Below are 26,350 nucleotides of genomic sequence, written 5' to 3' on the forward strand. Positions count from 1 at the left end.
TTTATAACTGGAACAAATCAATCTATTTATCGGAGCACAAAGCATGATGGCATTAGGGAATTTGCAGCAAATATAACAACTTACAGGAATGTGATAGAAATAAAACAAACCAATTCATGATTTAATAATGGCATGAATAATTATGCCTGACAAAGCAATCAATCGGTGTAAGTAACGTTATTAACAATGTCTCCTCCTAACTTCCTTCAGCACATCAAGTTCTGAAGCAGAAGTCCTAAATTGCTTAGCAACTAAATTTAACATTAAGTTCAAAGTGACCAATACAAAGCAGTTGGCCCAGACCTTGAGGCTCTCGTTCAGTTGAGCAAAGCACACAAATCAAAACAAACAGCAATAAGAAAAACCAAACACCCACCACCACCATGAAGAATGAAAGCAGTAACTAACACAACACAATGATTCTCTGTGTACCGTTTATACTGATCAGGAGCTGAAGCAGAGAGGTGGGTTGTTCCATATTTGCACTTATTTCATTAGTCAGGTGTGCACATAAGATGTAGATCATGAATTACCATAATCACCCTGGAAGGGCAGTGTAGAGTTCTTCTCCATGTCCAGCAATAGCTTGCCAAAATATGTTATGCTTTCACTTTTGTTTTGGCTACATGGCTGTTGTTTGCCTTCTAATCTTATCCGCCCTGGCATGCTAAGGCCTCATATCACAGATGGAAAAGTCTATCATAAAGTCTCTCCAAGCAGCTTGCAGAAAAATGGCACAGAGGCATCTGTTTTGATCCACCACAGCTTCTCTACCATGCTCTATAGTTGCTGGTTCTGTCGGCCTTGCAGTGTCCAGATTAATTGTCTCCTTTTCATGCAACGGAGTGAAATTCTATGCAGTTGCTGAATTAAAGAAGTCATTATCATAACTGGTTTCACATCATAGTTTTTACATACAGTTTTTAATAGGCAATTCCACTTAAAGGCTATACTTTGGCTCTTCATCAAAATGTTATACAGCTACTCCTGCCTCTGCTTTTGGCTCTACTTCCTCTCCACACACACCCTTTTCAGTGTCCATTTACACTCCCCACCCCCAGTAGCCACGCACGTATATACAGTGGTACCTCTGGTTACGAACTTAATTCATTCTGGAGGTCCGTTCTTAAGCTGAAACCATTCTTATCCTGAGGTGCGCTTTTGCTAATGGTGTCTCCTGCTGCACACGCGCCTTTGGCGTGCGACTTCCGCTTGCATCCTGGGGCAAAGTTCGCAACCAGGAGCAACTACTTCCAGGTTAGCGGAGCTCGTAACCCGAAGCATGCGTAACCAGAAGCATTCATAACCAGAGGTACCACTGTATCAGCCACTGAGAAGAACACAGTGTGCATGAGATGAAGTGGGGTTTAATCCACAAAAGCTTCTGCCAAAATAAATTTGCAAGTCTTGGATGGCCAGTACTCTGTCTATCGGATAGTATATTAGGTTCTGGCTCAAGCCCCTACCCAGGAAACATGGGACGCCAAGTTGGATGTCTGAGTAACAGCTCCTAAGGTATGTGCAAGAAATGATATTTATTCAGCTAAGAAACAACAATGGGTCAACAAGAGATCAATAATATAGGGAGCAGTCCAGAAATCTATTTTAGTCTACAATGTCCCAAATTTCTCTCAAGATCCAACTATGCCAAGGAAGTCCGTGCTCTTAGGCCTTACTCACAGATGCAAACACCTTTCAGATGCAAAATTTAAGAGTGTTGCAAATAAGGAACTCTCCAACCAGCAGCTGGCAGCAGAGAGGCTTCTGCAGCTCTGTGGCTCCAAGCCAATAGGAATTGCTAAGTCAGGTCTGGGGTAGCTCTAAGCTTCCCTTCCTAAACTGGATTTCAGCAAGCAGTGATTGAGCCAGTAAAGCTTAGCAGTTCCCTATTTGAAACATTCTGCAGGAAACCAGGCCAAACCTTCAGTTTTCTCTCCCCTTCACAAAAAGAAAGTCCTTCTCTCCAACCCAAATCTGTGATTCATGCTCTTCAGAGGTCACTTGAGGTTAGGGCAAACCAATGTCCAGATCCACCCTTGTTATAGCTGTCTGGCAAGAAGGCACAAATGCCCTAAACACCCTCCTGCTCTTGAACTTATTCCAACAGTTACAGTAAATGCAGAATGCAACTCTATCCAACATGCTAAAGAGGGTGACATGCTGGGTATGTTTTCTACATTTTCTCTGCACTTTCTGCTTCCACCTCTGGGTGACAAGTGTTCTTTTCTCTACTGCTTTTCACAGACCTTGGAAAGTTCATTTATTAATGAAGCTGGGAAAGGGTTGTGCATTATTAATCGGCCAACAAAGATTAGGTTGAGAGTTTTAAAACTGTTTTTAAAACTCTGGGATAGGTCAGAAAAAGACCCTTACGTCTGATAACAGCAAAGGTCATAAAAGCAAAACATGGGAAAGGGTTGGGAACCAGGCCTCTCCCTCTGACCCTCAGGACTCTCCCCAGGCCACACCCCTCACTGGCCTTTCTCTATGTCTTCCTTGAGTGTCTTTGCCTTGCTGGAATGTGTCCTTGAACCCTGGCAATGCTTCTTGCTGGCAATGCTTCTTGCTTGCCTGGACAGAGGGGGGTGTATATCAACTAGCCGGCAGCGTGTGGTCCAGTTTATCTACCCTTAATCTTGAGCAGGGTGGTCTAGCCTGGAAAGCCTTTTTTTTAGCAGCCTTCGACAACATTAAAGAAACAAAAACATCTTAAAGCCTTTAAAATGTAAGTCTGATTATTGGTAACGTGTATTTAATTATTTACACAAAATTTTATTAGAAGTATCATCGGTCTTGCTGTGTACATATGCAGTTGTTTACTGAAAACATACCAACCTCAACAATTAGGGAAAAAAATATAAGTATGATAATCTTTAAATACCTGGAGTATGGTATCAGAAGTAATAGCTTTCAGTGCAGACATGTGGCATTGAAACATGACATGACTACACATACGTATGACATCGCTTGAGTCTTCACGTACTTTCTGGTAAATGTGTCGTTGCAAATAAAAGCATTGGCAATCCTCACTGGAAATTCATTCGTTCTCAGCTTATTTTGCTGTGAGAGTTCGCATTGTGAAAAATGCCTCATTTCATCTTTTTCTTGTCTCAACACCATGAGCAGGAAGAGAAAGAGGTTCGTTAAAGACAAGAAACATGGTTTTCAGGATTGCTGGTCAATGGGCTATCTTTTTGTGAAATCCGGCGACAAGGCACAATGTCTTGAGTGTAGGCAAGTAGTCAGTGTGCCCAAACTGTATACTATCAATTGTCATTGTTTTATGAATCATGCCTTGGGGTGTACAGTAAAGTCAAAGATGAAGCCAGATAAATCCTTGTTAAGGAACTGGTAAAAAGAAATTCACACATCAGACACAACACTTTCACAAACTGACAGGAAGCTGTTGTGGCAGAATCAATAGGGCAACATATGAAATCGTTTCACAATGGTGAATTTGTGAAATTCTGTGCTATAAATATGGCCAAAGCTTTCAGGAGGAAAAAACAGTAAAGCGTTTTTAATCGGTGCCCTTGACACATCAAATGGTGTCGTGCCAGATAGAGTCTTTATCTCGAAATGTATTGGACATTCTGCACGAGGAACTGTTGAACGCACAATATTTTTCAGTTGCCCTTGCTGAAAGCACTGATGTGACGGACACCGCACAGCTCACAATATTTGTTCGTGGCATGGCCAGCCATTTCACTGTTTTGGAGGAGCTACTAGTCACAGCTTCTCTTCTGGGATGACAAAAGAAGAAGATATCTGCAAAGAAGTTGTAGCCATACTCCAGAAAGTCAGAGGTTTCGTCAAGCTAAGTTCTGTAGAAACAGAAGGTGCATTATCAATGACAGAGAAAACTTTGGGATTCATGGGGTTGCTTCAAAAGCATGGCATCAAGTGTCCTTTCATTTATTGTATCATCCACCAAGAATCACTTTGTGTCAATCAACTGAAATGGAAGGATGCCATGAAGATGGTCGCTAAGATCATGAATGTGGTTTGAGGTGGAAATTACTCACGCCTTTATGGAAGGCTAAATGTTTTCTTGCAGAGCTTCATGTGGTTTATGGAGATCTGCTTCACTCTAACAGTAAGCAGGGCAGTGTCAGGACAAGACAAGAGGACTTAATGAAAGCAGTTCCCTGAAACAGCGTTTTCCAAAGTTGGTTCTCTCGTTGTTGGACTACAACTCCCATCATCCCTAGCTATCAGGACCAGTGGCCCCAAAACACCTGGAAACACAAGTTGGGGAAACCCTGCCCTAGAAACTATCATACCCGCCTCTACATTCCTGAACCAATGGGAGGGTGAATGACTCAGTCATACACTCAATCTCTCCTCTGCTGCTATAGTAACCCAGTCCACCTAATCTCTTATCTCAGAACATCCAGATGTGGGGGATTTGCTAATTCAAGACATGAGACCATGCACTATTTAACCCATTGTTCACATCACCCCAACATGTTATATGTTAAAATGCATATATTAGCAACCATGGCTTTTGAAATCATTGCTTTTATGTTGTAAAGTGTTGACTCCCATTATGTTGCATACATTTTGCTTTGTTATCAGACATGATTCTTTTTATTCAGAAGCCAAGTTCTGGGCCATGAAGCAGAATTTAAATGCAAATAAATTATATCTTTAAAAAGCAAAATAAGCTGAGGTTGATTGTTTCCAGAGCGGGAAGGGAAACCTAATGCATAATGATTAGGCCAATACATTGTCAAGTCTCCTCCCCTCAGTTACTTGCAGTCCTTATTATAGGAATTCTATTTAGAAATAAAAGAAACACATGGCTAGTAATAGTCCACAAAACGAAGAGGCTTCCCGACTACCTGGCCATAACAAGCAACAACTTGGCTCTTGAGCTGTTTATCTTTCTCTCTCTCTGGCTGTGTTGCAACAGGTAGATCTCCTGATGCCAAGTCTAGACATACACAAGGGATCTCTTCTGGTATTTGTTTTGTCTTTGGCATTAACTGTAGATGTCTGTGATTTCTAATAAATTCTCCTCAATTGGCCTAAACGACACAGGATCTGGGTTACAGGTACTTCTTTACAATGGCCTGAGTCTTCCATTCTTTCTCATTGTTCAGCTTAACCAGAACAGTCTTGCAGATTCAGGAATAAAAAAAAATTCCTTCCATTAGCACCTTGGAGACCAACTAAGTTTAATTGCTCATCTTCTAACATTGTGTATGCTATCAAATGCCAACAGTGCCCTTCAGCTCTCTATATTGGACAAACAGGCCAAACCCTACGCCAAAGGATAAATGGACATAAATCTGACATCAAGAATCACAAGACAGAGAAACCAGTAGGAGAACACTTCAATCTCCCAGGACATTCTATACAAGATCTCAAAGTAGCTGTCTTATTACAAAAGAATGTCAGAAATAGACTAGAAAGAGAAGTTGATGAACTGCAACTTATTACCAAACTTAAAACCATGGAGAGACCTGGTCTGAATAAAGACATTGGATTCTTATCTCATTATACTGTACATGATAAAGCTATCTTTAGCCATCTCACCCCTTGTTTTTTCCTGTAAGACCAATTGCAGTCGTTAATCAGTTGTCAACAGGTTTACCACACCTATCAGCCAATCACCCATTCCCACCACCCTTCTGAGTAATACCCCCCCCCACCATCTCACTATATATAAGGGTCTGGTGACTTCTGTTTCAGTGTATCTGCATTATCCTTCAAAATAAAATAAACAGTCTCTTTTTAAAGAGTCCAAAAACTCCATATACTCTCTCAAGATTACCTATTTTCCTTACAAAGTCCATTGTGGTTGCTACACTGTAGTTGAGGAGGCTATTTGCTTTTGATCCTCTAATCATATGCACACTGAAATGGAAGTTTTTATTATTGTATGATGTTTTTGCAGAGAATTGTCCCCAAAAAGTCCAGGGCCGTCCAGGGCAACTTAACCTGGTACCAGCAGGTGTCAACATAGGAGATGGACCAAGATGAAGATGTGTTTCTTCTGATATGACTGTCACATCAGCACTTGAATCCATTTTAAAGTCTATGGGCTTGCCACAGATCTTTGATTCCACTCTCAATGCTGGCTCTGCATTATTGCAACCAATAGATCCGAGAAAAAGTATATCAAGACTGCCATTTGTTACTTCTGTTATTGTCTTAGTTTGGCAGACTGTTGCAAAGTATCCCAAGTTTTTTACACTTGTGGGATCAGGTTCTTTTGGCTGGGCACCTCACCCCAGGGCTGTTGTTTTTTTCCACATCTAGTATACCTGAACTGAGAAAAGTCTGAACTTGTCTGAGGCTTACTCCAAGCTGCTCTGGAGAGTTTCTTAGTAGCACTTTCTGTGGATGAGTACGTTCTCCTTTTAGGATTATGTTTGCTGGAAACCTCCAGGTTACTTTCTGGTGATTTCTGATCTCCTCTATTCTGATTTTTCACCATTTCTATTGCAGCATGATCTTTATGCATTTGCAGTCTGAGAGTCCGTTTTCCAGGATGCCTATCAGTACCATGTCTTTGATGCGATCTTCCTTTTCATCTCCAAAATCAGAGGTTTCTACCATTTCACAAGGTGTCTCACAAAGGTTTCCACTGGCTCCCAAGGCCTCTGAACCCTCTAATGGAAACAAGAACTTTCGTGAACTACATTACACTTGGGAATAAAATGCTCATCAAATATGGCAAAAGCTCTTTCAAAATCATCCTTATGATTCTCCTTAGTAAAGGTGAAGTATTTTAAGATGTGGTCAGCTTCCTTTGGTGCTGACATGTGTGGGTTTATTATTATTATTATTATTTAAAAAATGCCGCAATGCAGCATTCTTATTGCTTCCTAAGAAAACATCCCTCTTATTTCTTTTTTAAATTTCATGGTCCTTGTTTTTAGAGGCAAAATCAGGCTGCCACTGCTGCTACTTGCCTGTCGTAGTGTGTAAGCGTTTGTTTGTGTGTGTTATGCACACATGATTGACAAGTTTAAAATTAATGTCCTAAAAGAATAAGGCTGCTGCTTGTCGCCTGTACGTTTCCCCCCCCCTTTTGAAAAACGGTTAAGGGGCGGGGAGGCAGAACTACACCGCAACTTGTTGCTTCTACAGCAATGTGCATCTTTTTACAATTGACAAGTCTTTCAAAAAGTCGTAAGAAATAGTCTGCTGCTCAATACTTCCCCTTTCCAATAAAGTAAAAAGGTTCAAGGAAAAAAGCAATTTGTTCACAAATACCTCCCTATCTAAAACATTTCCCTTTCCAAAAAGAAAGGGGGGGGACCGCTTTACGGATAAAGGCAAAACTGCAAGAAAAAAGCTCACACCGCTCCTGCTATTGCACACAGAGATATATAGATATAGAAAGATACATAGATATGGGTATATATCCCACCCTCATTGTCCTGCCACACTTTTAAGCCAAATAAGGCTTTCAGCATGGTTTGCAGATAACAATCATAAGACAGTCCCTGCTCTGAGGCTCACGGAAAAGGAAAAGGGATTGGGGAGAAGACAAAAAAATATTAAAGACAATATTGACATAATTGTTTTGATATTTGCTGTTTTCATTGCATTTAACTTGTAAGATACTTTGAGACTTATAGCAGATAGATACACACATGCATGCACGCACACACACACACTTTTCCTGTAAACTGAAGAAGACTTTTACAATTAGTATCATTGCTTTATAATGTGCTGGCACTTTTCTCAATTGATGTTCAGTCTTTTAGAAAATTATAAATAAGAACAGTGCCATATAACCTGGACTTGATGGATTACTTATTATAGGACTACAGTCTCCCAAATCTTGTGGAACCATTGCTTATTTGGGGGAGGGCAGGTTTCCATCCTTCTATCTATGAGTCATGTATTTTTTTTCCTGCATCCAGGAGCAAATTGAACATAAGTTATTTGTGTAAGTAGGTATGCTGGTTCTTGCCAAAACTCAACCAAAGAGCTTGAGTTTAACTTGGATTTTAAGGAGCCAACCCATCTGGTTTCTTATCAACTCTGATTGCTGCTCTCAGTATTGCTGCTATCAGGGTGTTGGTAGCCGGAAACCCCACATGAGCAGACTACTATATGTGGGAGTAGAGGGTGCTGCAGGTGCCTGTCTTGATGCTGGGTTTTAAAGAAAAATATAGACATTTTAAGCCTCCATCTTACCATCTACCCTTTAACTTAGCACCTCTCTTGCTTCACTTTCCTTCCGACTTGCCCCACTAATGCAGAGCAGCCTCGTTCCTTCAGAATTATTCCACAATTCCAGATGCTGTTCTGCAACAGGACTCCCTCCACAAGTGCTTCATTGCTGTTAATTGAGTAGCTAGTTAGATGGGCTGGATCCAATGTTAGAGCAGACCCAAGGAGATTAATGGTTACGACTAACTTAAAGTCTATTAATTTCAGTAAGTCTGCTCTGATTTTGATTTAGTTGGATACTATCCCATGTTCTGGAGCTGGGCACCAAATTGATTAGAAATTGGTTAGAAATCTGCCAAAATTTTACGGGCTAGTGCTCATGTTTTGTACTGTGATTTTGCTTCTTTTACAGGCAGAGGCAGAAGAAACTTTAAAGAAGATCCAGTCACATAAAGTAGTTATTGGAACTATTGTCGTAAATGTAGAAGATAAAGATCTGCCTTCTGGGTGTTCTCAAAAGTACACTCAACGCTTTTTATGAAAAGATGCCTTTTGGAATTTTTCTTTTTATATTTGAAATCTCCTTTTTAAAAAGGTGATAAAATTAAGGGAATATTTTATTCTGGCAAGCCTAGATAATGAATTTGGATGCTTGGTTGGGTTAAAATGGAAATCAATGAAGCAAATAAAAAACTTCTATTATATTTAAGCTAATAAAAAGAGTGTATATGGTATACTACTAAAGACAGTTACATGAGTTTGTACCAACCGCCTGCCGTATGGAGTAACCTGGTGCTTTTCTCCTTGGGGTCTCGGAGCGTTACATGGTCAGGTTTGCGTCCTTATTGCTCTGAGATCCCTCTGACTTCCTCCACTTAAACTGTGGTGGAATAACAGAGGATCCCTTTCTGCACTGCTTGGTGCCCTTTTCGGTCTGAGACCTCCTCTCAGACCTTTCTAGGGGTTCATGTCGCCCTTACTCCCCCTTATTTTTTCCATTCACCGTTACTGGGAATGCTCCGCCAAGGCAGAGCAAATTCCCCGACCCACCACTTGAGAGCACCACACCGGAAGTCCCTCAATACCACATTCTCATCCAAAAATTATTACATTAAGATATGAAATTATAAATAGGTTTCCCCTCAGATTTTCATATATGGACATTAAAAAATCCACATTCCATGATTATTTGAATTCTTGTATAATCATAAGCCAGGATAGGCTGAAGGTAGATTGGGATCTATTGGTAGTTAGTAGGTTGATTTGCAGTAGATCTGCAAGGGTTTCCATCTTCCAAATGTTTTAAAATAGCAACAACAACAAAGTTGCTTTCCCCTTCCAGATTAGGCTATTGAAACAAAGAAAGCTGAAGGGAAAAACAAGGAATGGATATTTGTATGAAAAGATTGTGAGCTCAGTTCTGGTACTAAAAATAAATCCATGGGCTGAGCACACATTTGAAGGCATTCTGCTCCTTCTTTCTAAATCTACACCCATCCCCTTCAGCATCTGTCTCCTGTTAGTGCACTTGGGAATTTTGTCAAATCCAAAGTACATCCACAAATTTGCAGTCTGCCCACCTCTGCCGTAGCATACTGGAGGAAAGGAGGGCTGTGCACAGGCAGTATGCTTCCATTCTGGGTCGAGTTGCTCAACTCTTCAATCCTTAGCTGAGCCTTTTTGGTTTGGAGTTGTTTTCAGCACCAGCTTCTGCAAGCATTTAATATTGTTAGAGTACTAAAAGATAAACTGAATTCCTGAGGCAATTATGTAACAGTGGGGTCTTGAACAAAAATACTTTTGCAGTTGGGTTAATTTTAGCAAAGAATGTGGTCTCTTGCACCTGGCAGGCTCATATGTTTAATGAAACATTTTCTTGGATTGGTGCTGTTTTTCACCCTGGCAGAAATCTTGCTTTAAGCTAAGAGGGTTCTTCTAATTTACAATTTGAATTCAAAGCTGAGGACTGGTTTCTTTTAATCTGCAGAAGTCATCAGGGTGAATAGTTTATTTGATATAAAGAGGCTGGTGGGTACTTTGTGACTTGTGTGTGAGGCCTCAGCATTTTCTTCAAGTTCACAAATGCTATGTTTTTAAAGACACTTTTGACACTTTAACACAGTGGATAAAATCAGTGCTTTTTTCTGGGGGTGCTAAAGGGTACACAGTACCAGCACTCCCCCCCCCATGTTAAAAGTGTGGCACTTACTGCAACAACTTCCCTTATCAGCTAATAAGGCTACACCAGCATCTTTTTTTCTATTAAAAAAAAGCACTGGATAAAATTATGGTATTTTGAAATTGGTGGCAGCATTCCCATTTACTGGGAGTTGGGGTTTCACCCAGTATGTAACTACTGTAATGATCTCAAGTGTCTGTGACCGTTTATTATTTTTTGTAGCTATTTGTCTAGTTACCCCAAATACTGAGATTCTTCAGGAGAGATTCACGTTCCTACCCCAGCAGGTACCTAATGAACATAAGGACATTGTTGTTGTTGTTGTTGTTTTGTTGTTATTTATACCCAGAAATATTAAAATACAATAATTTATTAAACATTAAAAACTTCCCTAAACAGGGCTGCCTTCATATGCCCTCTAAAAGTCTGGTAGTTGTTTTTCTCTCTGACTTCTGGTGGGAGAGTGTTCCACAGGGCGGGCGCCACTACCGAGACTGCCCTCCGCCTGGTTCCCTGTAACTTGGCTTCTCGTAGCGAGGGAACCACTAGAAGGCCCTCGGCGCTGAACCTCAGTGTCCGGGCAGAACGATGGGGGTGGAGACGCTCCTTCAGATATACTGCACCGAGGCCGTTTAGGGCTTTAAAGGTCAGCACCAACACTTTGAATTGTGCTCGGAAACGTACTGGGAGCCAATGTAGGTCTTTCAAGACTGGTGTTATGTGATCTCGGCAGCTGCTCCCAGTCACCAATCTACCTGCCGCATTCTGGATTAATTGTAGTTTCCGGGTCACCTTCAAAGGTAGCCCCACATAGAGCGCATTGCAGTAGTCCAAGCGAGAGATAACCAGAGCATGCACCACTCTGGCGAGACAGTCTGCAGGCAGGTAGGGTCTCAGCCTGCGATGGATTTCTGTATTTTGGTATTTTGTTGGAAGCCGCCCAGAGTGGCTGGGGGAACCTGGCCAGATGGGTGGGGTATAAATAATAAATTATTATTATTATTATTATTATTATTATTATTATTATATTATAAAAGCAATGACAAACCTAGACAGCATCTTAAAAAGCAGAGACATCACCTTGCCGACAAAGGTCCGTATATTAAAGCTATGGTTTTCCCAGTAGTGATGTACGGAAGTGAGAGCTGGACCATAAAGAAGGCTGGTCGCCGAAGAATTGATGCTTTTGCATTATGGTGCTGGAGGAGACTCTTGAGAGTCCAATGGACTGCAAGAAGATCAAACCTATCCATTCTGAAGGAAATCGGCCAGCATACCAGACTGTGATACAATATGAAAGGACACTTTCTATTGTGGACCGGAAAAAGGAGTTCATCAGTTGTTGTTTAACATTATTCTTTCGCAAGACCCTGAGGAAATGGAGTCTCTGTTGGGCCTTTCTGACCACCTGACTTATGCTGATTTTCCAAGTGAGGTCCTCACTAAGGTAAACTCCCAGGAACATTAAATAACTTCCTTCAGGTGTCTTTTAGAGGTTGTATAGTTATCTCCTTGGCTCAGGAATCGCATAACTTCATACTCTCCAACATTTCTCCAATGAAAATAGGGACGTCCTAAGGAAAAGTGGGACATTCTGGGATCAAATCAGAACCCAGGATGGCTTCTGAAAATCTTGGACTGTCCCTGGAAAATATGGACACTTGGATCAGGCAACTAACCCTTCTAGTCCAGCATCCTGTTCTCACAGTAGCCAACTAGATGCCTGTGGGAAGCTTGTAAGCAGGACCTGAATACAATAGCACACTCTCTGGTTGTGATTCTCAGAAACTAGTATTTAAAGGCATAATTCCTCTGCCAGTGGAGATAAATCATACCTATTTTGGCTAGTAACCATTATTAATAGTTATTCAGTTTAAACAGAAGTGGATATCAAGCTGCATGGAGAAGACTGCCGAAAACTCTTTTTCATAGGGTTGGCCCAAGTAATTTTGATTACAGCCTGACAATCTTGGTCTACAACCTTTGCCTCATAGGTTACTGAAACCTCATTGAAATGCATGGAGTAGGGGTGGCAGCTTACTTCCCAACTAGGTGTCCCTTCTCCTTTTTTCCAGTCTCTGATACAGGGCAGCAAAAGGAGGGGAAAGATTCCCATTTATGGTTTAATTGTCTCTCCTCACCTGTAACAGTTGCTGATTGGCTTTCCTTTCTCCAGAGTAAAAATGGCTTTTTCAGAAGGGTCCTTAACCTCAGGTGCAGTTTGTTTCTGATGTTGCCCTGTTTAATCCTAATCAGCAAATGACTTCCTTTTCAGGCATCCCAATCAGAACCACTCTCAACAACTCAACTACAGTACAATACGCGGGTCTCCTTCATCAGCTCACGATGAAAGCAAAAAGCACAGTGAGAGATATTGATCCCCAGAATGATCTAACCTTTCTCAGGATTCGATCAAAGAAACATGAAATCATGGTTGCCCTAGGTAATATATTTTGTCTTCCAAAAGAAAATACTGCTCCAACTGCTGTGTGGGTAGCTTTGGAGGGCCCTGCTGTGAAACATCTGCCTTCCTATTTCAGTTAGGAAGACAAAAGCATAAGGGATGTGCTTAGGGTTGCCAGACTCAATAGAGGACAAGACTTCTGTGCCTTTAATTGCCCTGCTCTCTTTTGAGTCTGGAAACCTTAAAGAGAAACCAGCAGACCCCTTGCTTGGAAATTAAACAAAGGGTCTGCTGGTTTCTCTTTAAGGTTTTCAGACTCAAAAGAGAGCAGGGCAATTAAAGGCACAGAAGTCCTGTCCTCTATTGAGTCTGGCAACCCTAGATGTGCTTGCCTTCAGATCCTTTAATTGCTTAAATAGAGAGGGGCCAGCATTTATCTATCACGTTGTGTGACAAGACCAGACTATAGCTAATTGCTGTGCCTGACTAGACGAGAAATTTGTTTGATCTGGCACAGTATAAAACTGTTTCCTATGTGTGAGGAACGGCCATTTTGCCGAAGCTGGATTTGGCCAATTAGCACATAAAACTGCAGCTACTTACTGTTGGTGACAAATGAATCCCAAACCACCAATCTAACATGGGGCAGACTTGCTTGTAGCTTTTAGTACTTGTGTTTGTACATCAAGATGGTATTTGATAAACAATGGCTATTATTATTTTTTGAAGGGTTTCATTTTGTCTACTGAGTGGGCACAAGCAGCGGACTTCATTATTTTGCCCAAGGTGAATCCCCCAAAATAGTTAACAATCAATATTGGGAAAGGTAAAGGTAAAGGGACCCCTGACCATTAGGTCCAGTCGTGACCGACTCTGAGGTTGCGGCACTCATCTCGCGTTATTGGCCGAGGGAGCCGGTGTACAGCTTCCAGGTCATGTGGCCAGCATGACAAAGACGCTTCTGGCAATCCAGAGCAGCGTACAGAAACACTGTTTACCTTCCCGCCAAGCAGTACCTGATGTCAGATTTATGTCCATTTATCCTTTGGCGTAGGGTTTGGCCTTTTTGTCCAATATAGAGAGCTGAAGGAAATATGATAGGGACCACAAGTTCTGAAGCAAGGCTGCAAGTCTATCACATTGAACTCAGTGGGGCTTTCTTCCAACAGTACTCAAGCAGTTCAGGCTGCATGACTTCTGAACCTAGTGAGGGAATTATTTCAAAGGAATGTATGGAGCAGTGAAGCAGGAGGGAAACAAAGGACTGAGAACTGTGAAGCTCTCTTAAGCAGAAGTGCTTGAAGAGGGCAATTCTGTTTCATCACAGAGATGTGCAGCAAGGCAGAATGTGATCTCTTTGCAGGCATTCACTTGGCAAAGCAGTATGTTTTAAGATAATATTGAGATATGCTATTTCTGTGGTTGGCTTCATTGAACTGAAAGGTAAAGGGCCCCCTGACCACTAGGTCCAGTCGTGACCAACTCTGGGGTTGCGGCGCACATCTTGTGTTATTGGCCGAGGGAGCCGGTGTACAGCTTCCAGGTCATGTGGCCAGCATGGCAAAGCCGCTTCTGGTGAACCAGGGCAGCACACGGAAACCCTGTTTACCTTCCCGCTGTAGCGGGACCTATTTATCTATTTGCACTTTGATGTGCTTTCGAACTGCTAGGTTGGCAGGAGCTGGGACCGAGCAACGGGAGCTCACCCCATCACGGGGATTCAAACCGCCGACCTTCTGATCGGCAAGCTTTAGGCTCTTTGGTTTAACCCACAGCACCATCTGCGTTAAATGCTTAGTAACTTCTTAGGGAAGTTTTTAATGTTTGATGTTTTATCGTGTTTTTAATATTCTGTTGGGAGCCGCCCAGAGGGGCTAGGGAAACTCAGCCAGACGGGTGGGGTATAAATATTATTATTATTATTATTATTATTATTATTATTATTATTACCACCAAACTTAGAAAATCTCTACAACTTCCTTGAAGTTTCTGTTTTCATCACTTAATAAATATTTCTTTTCTAGTAATATAAACATTTCAAATACATTTCAGCATTCATAAAAAATGTGTTTGCATTTTGACTTTGAAAAAAGTCAACTTCTAACTTCAAATTCATTCAGTTTATTTTGTGGGACATTAAAATGCATGATCTAGATATGTGTGTTACGGCATAAGTCCAATTAAGCATAAGTCTTACAAAATGTGATTTTCATAATAAAGCTTAAGAAAGGGAAAATATAATAATTCAGATCTAATTCACAGTCAAATGGTCTCAAGGCTTAGCTGATTATTTAAATAATTTAAACTCACTTTGCAAAAAGAAATAATCCCACCTTCTAAAAGCTCTTAATTTCAGAAACACACACTAAAAGCTTCTTGCAACAAGAGCCATCCTATTGAACATGCCACATTTTTAGCATGTACACATGCTGCAATTTTTATGAATCATATAACTAGTTTCTGCTACGTAGCAATATTTTCCCCCAGAAACAATTCTGATGCAGATACATGAAATGACATCTCAGGGTCATGTAAAATAGACAGCATAATATACTAACATCTTCCACACCAATCCGATACTTCATAAGATGAAAGATGCAGTCCTATAAACCCTTAACTGAGAGTAAACCCGATTGCATACACTTACTTTTGAGTAAACATGCTAAGGATTGTGTTTTAATACTCCGAACATGTACATACATAGACTAAGTCCCGGTTCAATATTGTTCATACTTGTTGAAGAAAACTGCTGCAAATTCTACAAAGAGGAGCTAAATCTAGCTTCCTCTCTGAAACATCTGATCTTTTGAAAGAAATGGGATTTACTTCTACTACTAATCCTAATTATTTGAGAGTTTTAAAGTAAAAGTGTTAAATATAAACAGGCCAAACGTAATTTTCTAAAGCCCTCACTGAAAATCGGGGCAGGGAGGTATAATTAGAAGAACATAACTTTGGATTCTTACCATCAACTTAAGTATAAAGCTATATGCAGCTCAGAACCCCAGATACCTCAAGGACCGTCTCTCCCAATGTGAACCAGTTCAGACCCTGCAATGGTCATAGGAGGTCCTCCTTCATCTGCTCCTCAATGGGAGTTTCAGAGGGTAGCAACACAAGATTAGGCCTTTTCTGTAGTGGCCTCCCTACATGTGTGGAATGCTTTCCTGGTGAGGTACACCTGATGTCATCCTTATCATTGAGAAAAGCCTTCACTTTATTAAAAGACTTTTGACCCTGAATTTGAAGGATGGCATTGTGACCTTTTGTAGTGAGGTAGGATCTCTGGGTTAAACCACTGAGCCTAGGGCTTGCTGATCAGAAGGTCAGCGGTTCGAATCCCTGTGGCGGGGTGAGCTCCCGTTGCTCGGTCCCAGCTCCTGCCAACCTAGCAGTTCGAAAGCACATCAAAATGCAAGTAGATAAATAGGAACCGCTACAGCGGGAAGGTAAACGGCGTTTCCATGTGCTGCTCTGGTTCTCCAGAAGCGGCTTTGTCATGCTGGCCACATGACCTGGAAACTATACGCCGGCTCCCTCGGCCAATAATGTGAGATGAGCGCGCAACCCCAGAGTCGGTCACGACTGGACCTAATGGTCAGGGGTCCCTTTACCTTTACCTTTTAGGATCTGTAAGCCCTGCCTTTTATCTGTACACTTGTGTTTTTGGATTTTAATTTGATGTTATTAATTAGTTTTAATATAAATTGCTTTGTGCCTCTGTGAGAAAAGCAACTAAAAATATAATAATTTTTAAAAATTAGTGTTTTGAGGATGCTTTTCTCCTTTATTTGTTTCAGCTATAGATAAGTCTCCCTGTAGGATCTTAGCAGCAAGAGGTTGCTGTCTTTTTGCCTATGCATGCTTGGCTGCTTAAACCTAGAGTATTCTACATAAAGATGCATCACAAACAAAATAGTTTTCAGCCTTATTCAGCAATGCTTCCAGGAGAGCAACCCTCATTTCAGTTTCTCCAAGTCAAAGCTTAGCAAGCAATTCTGATTGTCCATATCTGAAAACCTGCCACTATCTTAACTATCTCCTAATTATCTGTATTTTTGAGTTCACATCCAATGCCTGAATATTCCATACTGTATATTCCTGAAAAAAGCATGTATGTCAGCAAAAAAGCTGGCAAGTTTCACAAAGTCTTGGAAACATGTTCTAAATGTATAGCTTTTCTTTTTTAAAACAACAACAACAACCTGAAAGTTACAGCAGTGAAATTATAACGCAATTGTGCACCTATAATATGCACATATTGTAAGCATATATATTCCAGGTTTCCTGAAGTAACCCATGCATACTGTATAAGGATACTTCTATATATAGCTGTCAAGTTTTCCCTTTTCTCACGAGGAAGCCTATTCAGCATAATGGGATTTCCCTTAAAGGGAGAACTTGACAGCTATGCTTCTATATTAATATTAATTTATGCTGCAGAAATACAGTAGTGCACACAGCTTGACATTTTAAATAAATATTATAACCATTTTGCATATATATATTTAAAATAAATATATATTTTTTAACAAGGAGCTTGAGCATAAGTGGGTGCCTGAAGTCAGAGAAAGTCTGATGCAGGCAACGCTCTGCTGGGTTGGAACAGCCAAATTCATGGCATTTTATTTTTATTTTTTAAGATGGATATTCTTCTTCCACCCCTATATTTTATCACAGGGCTGCTGGTGGTAAAGGAGAGCACAGGCCAATTGGAGCAGGCTCTGAGGTCTTCTTCATCCACCTTCTTCATTCTTGTGGAATCATTCCCAGTTGGGGGAACAACCAAGCCTTAGTCATTCATTTTACTAGTGACAAGGAAAAGCCACACATATCATTATTCTTATCACACCATCAGCCCTAGCAGAATTCTACTGGCTCTGAGTGCCCAAATGCCTCTCATTTTCCCTCAGAAACAAGCTGCTTCTGTGTATGAGGCAAAGCAACTCCCAAATGGCCCATTTTCCTGATCCCAGTAGCTCTCTTCCCAGTAATTGGTCTCTTAGTACAATCTCCATAATCTTCCCCAAAGGTAGATTTTTTTGGCAGAGAGAGAAAATACCCAAGGCATTTTCTCTCTTGTGTCCAGAAGCAGAGGAACCTCCATGAAGTGTGTATATATGCCCCTTTGCTCAATAACAGATACTGTGAATATTCCTTCCAGCAGCACCTTAAAGACCAACTAAGTTTTTATTTTGGTATGAGCTCATACCAAAATAAAAACTTAGTTGGTCTTTAAGGTGCTGCTGGAAGGAATTTTTTTATTTTGTTTCGACTACGTCAGAGCAACACGGCTACCTACCTGTAACTAGATACTGTGAAGAAAGAACTCTTCAAATCAGGCGAAGAATAACCTTAAAAGAATGTATCTGAAGAAGTGTGCATGCACACGAAAGCTTATACCAAAATAAAAACTTAGTTGGTCTTTAAGGTGCTACTGAAGGAATTTTTTTTATTTTACTTAAAAGAATGTGAAATACTGGCTATGCTTGGATGCCGTAAACTCCTCTTTCCCTCTCTTCTGCCATGGTCCTCAGGAGTTCAGCAGTTTATAAATGTCTCATGCTGTCTTAGTCCAAGCAATGGCTTTAAACAAAAAACAAAAAAACAAGCAAACTTCTAACAAGGTTCTGAAGCAAGCTTGTTTCAAAACATCAGAATGAAGATGATTAACCACAGTTTAGCATTGGGACATTATGCTAAACTCTAATTAAAAACAAAAGTTAAAGCTTCCAAACTCCTCTTTGCAACTGTGCCGGAGGAAGGGAAGCACACAGGTCTGAGACTCACTTGGGCTCAATGCTGCCCTGCTATAGTGCTGCAGGGGTAGGTCTTGAGATGTTGTTGCACCCCAACTCCCACCAGCCCCAGCCAGAATGGCCAATGGCCAGGGAAGATGGAAGTTGCAGTCCAACAGTGTCGGGGGATCCAAAGTTGAGAAAAAGCTGATCTAGTCCCATTTTGTTTCCAGTGGTGCACAGGCACTTGCTTCCAGGAAGACAGCAAGTAGAGCATGAAAGCCACAGGTTTTCCTTGCTGTTGCCCCCCTTCAGCATTTGATACTCAGAGACACACTGCTCCTGGACAGGGAAGTTTCATTTAGCCATTGTGGGTCATAGCCTTTATGATGGGGTAGCCAACCTGGTGCCATCCAAATGGTCTTGGACTCCAGGTCCCATCATCCCTTACCATTGACCATGCTGCTTCAAGCAGAGGAAGTTGGAGTCAAACAACTTCTGTAGCATGCCACAGTGGCCACCCTGCTGTATGAGTTCATCTAGCCTTCCTCAACCTGCTGCCCAAGACTTCCATCAGCCCCAGCCAGCACAGCTGAGAGTACCATGTGCACTGGCAGAGGAAGAGCAGAGGGAGTGCACCACCCCCGGCAGCGTGATCCCCAGGATGCCATCATGGCTGCCACCCACCCACCCACGCTGGGCTCTCCGCCCCGCCTTCTCTCCGCCCCCGGTGCCAGAGCCTGAAGCTCTGCCTGTGACCATGTGGCATGCTGTCTTTGTCCATCCTTAGTCTACTGCCAGTCATCATGTTTGGGGAGGGGGTTAGTTTGGATTACGCCCCGAGTCCCTTCCAGTTCTTGGGATGCTGCATCTGGTGAGGGTTAGAAACTAGCAGAGGAGGTTGCTTAATGGGTTAGACGAGTTTCTTCGTAAGATCTTAGCTGGCCATGTTTAGATCAGCATCTAAAACAACGAGCTAGGTTGCAATGGCTACAGCTAAGTGATGGAGAACAATAGGACCCAAGGGGGCTGAGCTAGAGAGTTGTGTGTGAGAGTGGGCTGGAAAAGACAGGCTGGAAGCTTGAAAGGCAAGAGACATGCACAACATGCACTGAATCCAAAGCTATGGAAAAAGGAGAAGGAGTTGCAAGATCTATGAGCCCCTCCATCCTATGTTCGTGTTGTATATACAGCACTGTATGTGTAAAGGAAACACATACAGTCTCTGCTGACCTTAACTCAGAGGAAATCGAACCCTAGGTAAGCACTTGGAACCCCTGGAGTCTCTCACCACCCGCAGATTGGGGTGGTGTGTAATCATAAATTAAACTGTGATTGCGTCATCCATGAATGTATGTTTCCAGAATAACTGTGAGGCAGTCGCTTAGGTTTCCCCTTCTAAATGGTTTCAGTGGTTCCCTCGTTAGTGAATACTGGCCCTTGGCTACCAGGCTTGCCATGCAATTTTGGTCATTAGACTCCGAGACTTTGAAGCTTGGATCCAAAGCTGTTTATTCAGGACTCTTGCTAACTGATTCAACACTTCAGACCATTTAAAAGCATAACCCTTGCCCGCTTTTACACCCAATTAGATCAAATAGCTGGCAATTCATTTGTCAGCTTTGAAAACAATTACTTCTGCATATTATAGTCAAACCAACGGTGTGGTTAACAGGTTGGCTGCGAGCCAGAACCCACTTAGTTCTGAGAAAACTTGTGAAAAGAAAACTGAACTTGCTCAGGGGTAAGTGGGCTGTGCATTCTTCAATTTATTTAGAGAGTCAATAGCTTGTTTTTCAACACCGTGATTCTCACTTGGATCCTGTGCACTTCCAAGGTTTACTCTGGAGGGCCAGTTTCGCATTTTCTGCTGCAATCATGCTTACTGTGACTACGCTGGGGTTTACATGTTATTTCTTTATTTAAACCAGGAGAGGGAAAACGTTTCTGGCTCCACTAGTCAGATCCTTATCAGGATTTGCCTCGTGGGTCAGATTTGACAGGTGGGTGGGGCCACGATCCAGTCAAAATCCCTTGTGTTCCAAACCTAAAGAGAAAGGAGCCTCCTCCTGCTTCCTTTTAAATGTCCAAGATAGGAGCTTAAAAGGAAAGAGGGAGGAGGTTTGCAAAAGCCTTTCTGAGTTCCCTCCTTCCCCTTTAAGATTGGGGACTAAGGGATGGGGAGAGATTCACAAATGATGTGACCTAGGTTTTTGCTACACCAGTGTAGCTTTTATTATTTATTTTCATTTATTAATACCGCCCTTCACCTGAGGAGCACAGGGCAGTTTACAGTACAAAATCACAAAGGTACGTAACGCAATCACAAACAAAACAGTTTAGAACCCAGCCACCAAACTTAATCTGCCGCTCAGCATCACAGGACTCAGAAAATAGTTTATTCCCGTTTCCCCTGGCGTGGCCTCTACTGATTACAGATGTTTACATATTGCTGTATTAGAATCCACCATTTATTTGTGTTGCTTATGAGGATTTCTTTTGTGAACACCCCCCAGGGAAATGCATATTAATGTGTTTCACTTCATTAATAACTTTAATAGACGGGGACATTTTTGTAAGGAATCTCAATAGCAAACTCTGAATATGTTAAAGAACAAAGAAGGTGCATCAGCAAATGCATCTTGGCGGCGTTAGGCAAATGCCACCTAATAAATAAAAGACTTGTGCTACTGTTAAATATAGAAAAGGACAAATATGAATCCCAAGTGGAGGAAATTGTTAATATTCTAGCATACAGGAAATCGGACTGAATAGCTTGGGATGCATTATTCATGAGATACAATCCTTCAACAATGATTCAGAGTTCCCATGACTACAGTATAATGCTAACGAATGCCCTGAGTCCAGGAACATGTTTGTAGCCTCTGCGTGTTCTTTCAAGCCCTCTTGTATACGAAAAACAAGGTTGTAGTTTCATAAAATAAAACAAGTGCCACTGGGGCAAATGGCCAAAGTATAAGGGAGTGTCTTGCGGTCAAAGGAGAGCCACACACAGCAGCAGCATCCCAAGTCTTGCTCAAGATTCACGACAATGGGCATCATGCGATGTAATCACAAAAGCATAAGAAGAGCCCCACTGGATCAGACCAAAGCTCCATCTAGCCCAGCATTCACTTTCTGAAAGTAGACCTTCTTCTGCTGTGTCTCCCTGGTATTCTGATCCTGGAGATAGCGTACAAATTGTGACCAATAGTCAATGCGATAGCCTTATCCCCCATGAATTTTTCTAAACTTATTTTAAAGCTGTCTAAGTTGGTGGCAACTTACGAGGGAGCCCAGTTTATTTGTTATATTTAAAGAAGAAGGAGTAGTGTCTGTTCAAGCTTTCGGAAATGAGAGATCCAGAATTGGCCTCTGCAGTCACCTACAGACACACTGTTAAGACAGTGTTCATGGAAGGCAATCTTACTCAGCTATGAGTGATCGCCAAAGACTACAAGAGAAGATGAAAAGTTCCAATGAGGGATGAGGTTTGCATATACAATGTCCTGTGTTCAATGTCTGTCATCTATAGTTAGAAGAATCAGGAAGTAGAGGGTGGGAAAGATCCTCTCTAACAGAGAGGAGCTACTGAAGCAGAGTAGACCAGGGTTACCATCATGACACCCACCAGAGTCAATACGCTTACAAATAACATCTATAGTGCCTATGAAAGGTTTCAGTAAATAGGCCCTCAGAAACCCACAATGGACATGAGAGTGTTTGCTCTTCCTGCTCAGTTCCTGCTGGAACTGGCTCAGCCTCCCTCGCACCCCTGTAGTGTATTTTCTATGAGTAACAGACAGCCATGGAGGTCCAGCGCCAAGGGCCTTCTGGCGGTTCCCTCACTGCGAGAAGCAAAGCTACAGGGAACCAGGCAGAGGGCCTTCTCGGTAGTGGTGCCTGCCCTGTGGAACGCCCTCCCATCAGATGTCAAAAGAGATAAACAACTACCTGACATTTAGAAGACATCTGAAGGCAGCCTTGTTTAGGGAAGTTTTTAATCTGTGATATTTGATGTACTTTAATGTTTGTTGGAAGACGCCCAGAGTGGCAGGGGAAGCCCAGCCAGATGGGCGGGGTATAAATAATAAATTATTATTATTATTATTATTATTATTATTATTATTATTATTATACTTTGTGGTTTCCCACTAAACACCTAAGCTCCACCCCCAACCTATGCCAGACATGAAAACTCATCTCATGATGTAGGCTTGGAATCTAAAGGGATAGGGAAATACCACGTGTTTAGTAAATTAAAAAGTGGTTTACTTACAAACTCTCCAAAGGTCAGGATTTATGTGCTTCAGAAGGTTGCACAGACAGGACAACGTAGCTTAATTACAAAGTGGTGAAAGTTCCTAAATTCTGCGTATATCAAGAGTGGCTTGTGAGAGCCATGCAGCTGAGCTGGAACAACCAGCTCACACCTCTGCACATGTTGAGTTTCTCAGGTAGACAGGGGTGGGGTGGGGATGAACAACAGGCTTGATTAGCTATTTCTTCCCAAGGTGAAGGGACGTGAGCTAGGCTAAGCCTGGCAGCTTACTCTACAACATTAGCCCCTTCATGCATTCATTAGACTTAGGCATGTCGGTTGTCTGAGGCTGGTATCGCACAGATACAACTCAAAGCAGCAAAACCCTTAACATTTGCTGCAGAGATGTTATTCAGTCTTTACAAAAGTTTAAATACAGTTCTGCTGCTGCATTACTGAATCATCTCAATGACTAACAGAAGAAAAGCTTTGACTTTTGCAGTTGATGGATGTCATCACAACGCCTTACCAAGATAATAAATGTGTGCAACATATGGTGTGACTAGGTAAATTGTAGCAAACATTCAGCATAAAGTAGCTCTTGGTAAACACTGCTCTATATAACAAGCTTTTCGGATGTCTGCATTTCATTTATTTAGAAGCCTGAAATATAAGGAGAAAAAAGCAGGTGTTTTGTCTAAACACACTAGAGTTAAAAGTGTGTAGAGGCATGGAAAGGGCAAATCTTTTAATTTTTTACTTTCAATTTTAATTATCCTATAGAATAAGTGAGTGATGTATGATTGGGTGGTAACTGCAATTGCTTGTGTCTGTTTTGTTTTTTGCTGCCTTGAGTGAGAGCAGTGCCAGATTCACCTGTAAGCTAAACAAGCTATAGCTTAGGGCCCCACTGTCTTGGGGGCCCCCAAAAAATTAAAGGGAAAAAAGGTGGGTGTACATTTCCAAAATATAAGCTATAAAACAAATAAGCTATGTGCAAATGGCTTTAGATACTTGTTGTTGTTGTTGTTGTTGTTTAGTCGTTTAGTCATGTCCGACTCTTCATGACCCCATGGACCAGAGCACACCAAGCACTCCTATCTTCCACTGCTTCCCACAGTTTGGTCAGGCTCATGTTGGTAGCTTCGAGAACACTGCCCAACCATCTCGTCCTCTGTCGTCCCCTTCTCCTTGTGCCCTCCATCTTTCCCAGCATCAGGGTCTTTTCCAGGGAGTCTTCTCTTCTCATGAGGTGGCCAAAGTATTGGAGCCTCAGCTTCACGATCTGTCCTTCCAGGGAGCACTCAGGGCTGATTTCCTTTAGAATGGATAGGTTTGATCTTCTTGCAGTCCATGGGACTCTCAAGAGTCTCCTCCAACATCATAATTCAAAAGCATCAATTCTTCGGCGATCAGCCTTCTTTAGATACATGTTAGGTCCATAAATTACCATATAGCATATATTCAACACAAAAAACAGTGACAAATTGTTGACAAAGGACAGCTGGATATATAAACCTCATCAAACCTAAAACCGGCCTTGAGTAAGAGTCTGGGTTGTAACATTTTTGCATGTTCTAAAGTTGCTTAATAACACTGCGTGAACTGAACTGTGGGGAGGAGCTATGTGTGCACCTTTCTTTTCCTGTGTTTGATTTCTATTTGTATTTATTCATGTTTAAGAGAATATTTTGTTTACCTGATTTTTCAATTGCTTTAAATGTGGGTCATTGAGTTTGTCTCTGATTCTCATTTATAGCATGGCTGGGGAAGCCCAGCCAGATGGGCAGGGTATAAGTAATAAATTATTTAATATCAGTTGTAAACCAATTGGAGTTTCCTTTGGAATGTGAAGTAGTATAAAAACAATTTAAATAAATACATTCTACATAAACTTTGTGCAACCAAATCAGGACCAATGCTCCATAAACAAGCTACCTGGGCGAGCTCCAAAATAAGGTGGGACTAACAATACTTGCCTGCTTTGCTGAGCTATTGCCAGGATGACTGAGCTAATATGAGTTGTTTTGATCTTTTAAAGCAAAATTCTATTTGGAGGGAAATGATAGAGGGTTGCATGAGCTGTAGAAATCCATTAATGTTCCAATGCCACAGTGCCTGGTTTTTAGACGCATTGCAAGAAACTGCTTGGACTTTGGACCTCCAAGGTCCAGTCCTTTTGCTCCCTCCCCCGGCCACTCCGCATCCTGCCACCTGTTCCGCCACCCCGCCCCCCTCTTCAAAATCTGCAAGCTCTGAACATGCAGAACAGGACACAGTGACCTACCTCTGACTCAGTTACATAACAGTTTGAAAGCAGACTTAGTGTAAATTGACCCTAATCTGATGCTAAGTAGCAGCACATTGTTATGCCAAAAATAGGCTGCATTCCTCTTGCTCAGCACAATTTGGTTTATGTTTGGGAAAGAATGAGGAATCTAAGTCTATTCAGGAAAACTTTATTTAAAATGGTCATTATACCATTGGTTCTGTACAAGGCAAGACAATAATCATGTTTTCCTCACATTAAGCCCAGTGAAATTAATTCATTGATTTCAGTGGGTATACTCTGAGTAAAACATAGTTGAATACCACCCACAGTGTTTAGCTCCACAATCTGTTTAGTTCTCAGCAAAAAGCAAAAGAAAACAATTTTCACTGACTCACCAAGAGTTTTCTGCCATATCCTCAATATTCTCGGGATCTGGAAACTGAGCTCACAGACAACTGCTTCAATCACATACCTATCCTCATTTTCTAACGGTGGGTCCGTCTGTACCTTATGGGAAAGAGAGGGGAAGAAATCTAATGATGTCAAGACATTTTGGAAGGCTGCTGAAAGTCAAACAAACCTCCTCTCTCACTACTAGGTACATCCAGGCTCCTCTGGGCACAAGTGTAACTCAAATATCACTCAGAGGCAGCTAATGAATTTGTCAATACAGTATCACTTACAGTGTAAGCCATCAATTAAAAAGTCAGCAGCACCTGCAGGGCACTCCCCTTTTAGTGGGGTTGGGCAGGATTTGTCCTTTTCATTGTACAGTATCATTAGACAGGGCACTTTAGGAATTTTGTTGCAATGTTTTGTTTTGTGACATTTTTATACGGAAAGAAATGAATAAATGCACATTATAATTGTTATTATTATTTCAGGCCAGGGAACTGATTGTTATACACAGTTGTGAAGAAATAACAATAATATACCCAGGGAAAGGTTTTAATTAAATGGAAAACAAGTCAGACAGCAGTCAAAGTATTGTTGCACAGTACAGGCAGTGTGAGATGCCAGGGGTTCCAGCCATTTACCCAGAGTTTGTGTTTCATTTTTGAATGAGGCGCACCCAAGACTGTGGTGTCTTTATGATATATGGTTTATTTACACATACTGTATATACTCCCTGAGCCTATTGTGGAGGGGCTCACAGCATTACAATAGGTTCTTGCTTCTCCCACGGCCACGGCCTTGGATACCAGCATAAATCAGCCATGGCCCTCGGTCCTCCTGCTCCAGCTTGCTGCATTTTATAGAGTGAAAGCCTTTCCCCTTGAACACAACACAGCCAAATGCAATGCTAAACAAGAACTCTCCTTCCAACTCTGGCCTCTGTCTTGCTAACTAACCCTGAGCC

General features: G+C 41.6%; 2 long non-coding RNA genes across 2 annotated transcripts; one reads left to right on the forward strand and one right to left on the reverse strand.

Annotated features, from left to right (window-relative positions):
- Positions 1–25,499, reverse strand: LOC148685324 (uncharacterized). Its single transcript, XR_015950541.1, has 2 exons — positions 25,386–25,499; positions 1–3,824 (listed from the first exon to the last, which is right to left on the reverse strand). It is a non-coding gene; the product is annotated as an uncharacterized LOC148685324 (long non-coding RNA).
- LOC148685325 (uncharacterized) lies at positions 6,222–8,885 on the forward strand. The gene is made up of 3 exons (XR_015950539.1): positions 6,222–6,355; positions 6,457–6,509; positions 8,549–8,885. It is a non-coding gene; the product is annotated as an uncharacterized LOC148685325 (long non-coding RNA).
- Positions 25,500–26,350: the final 851 nt, after the last annotated feature.

Source organism: Zootoca vivipara, chromosome 6 (genome assembly GCF_965207765.1).
Source record: "Zootoca vivipara chromosome 6, rZooViv2.hap1.1, whole genome shotgun sequence".
Taxonomy (NCBI): Eukaryota; Metazoa; Chordata; class Lepidosauria; order Squamata; family Lacertidae; genus Zootoca; species Zootoca vivipara.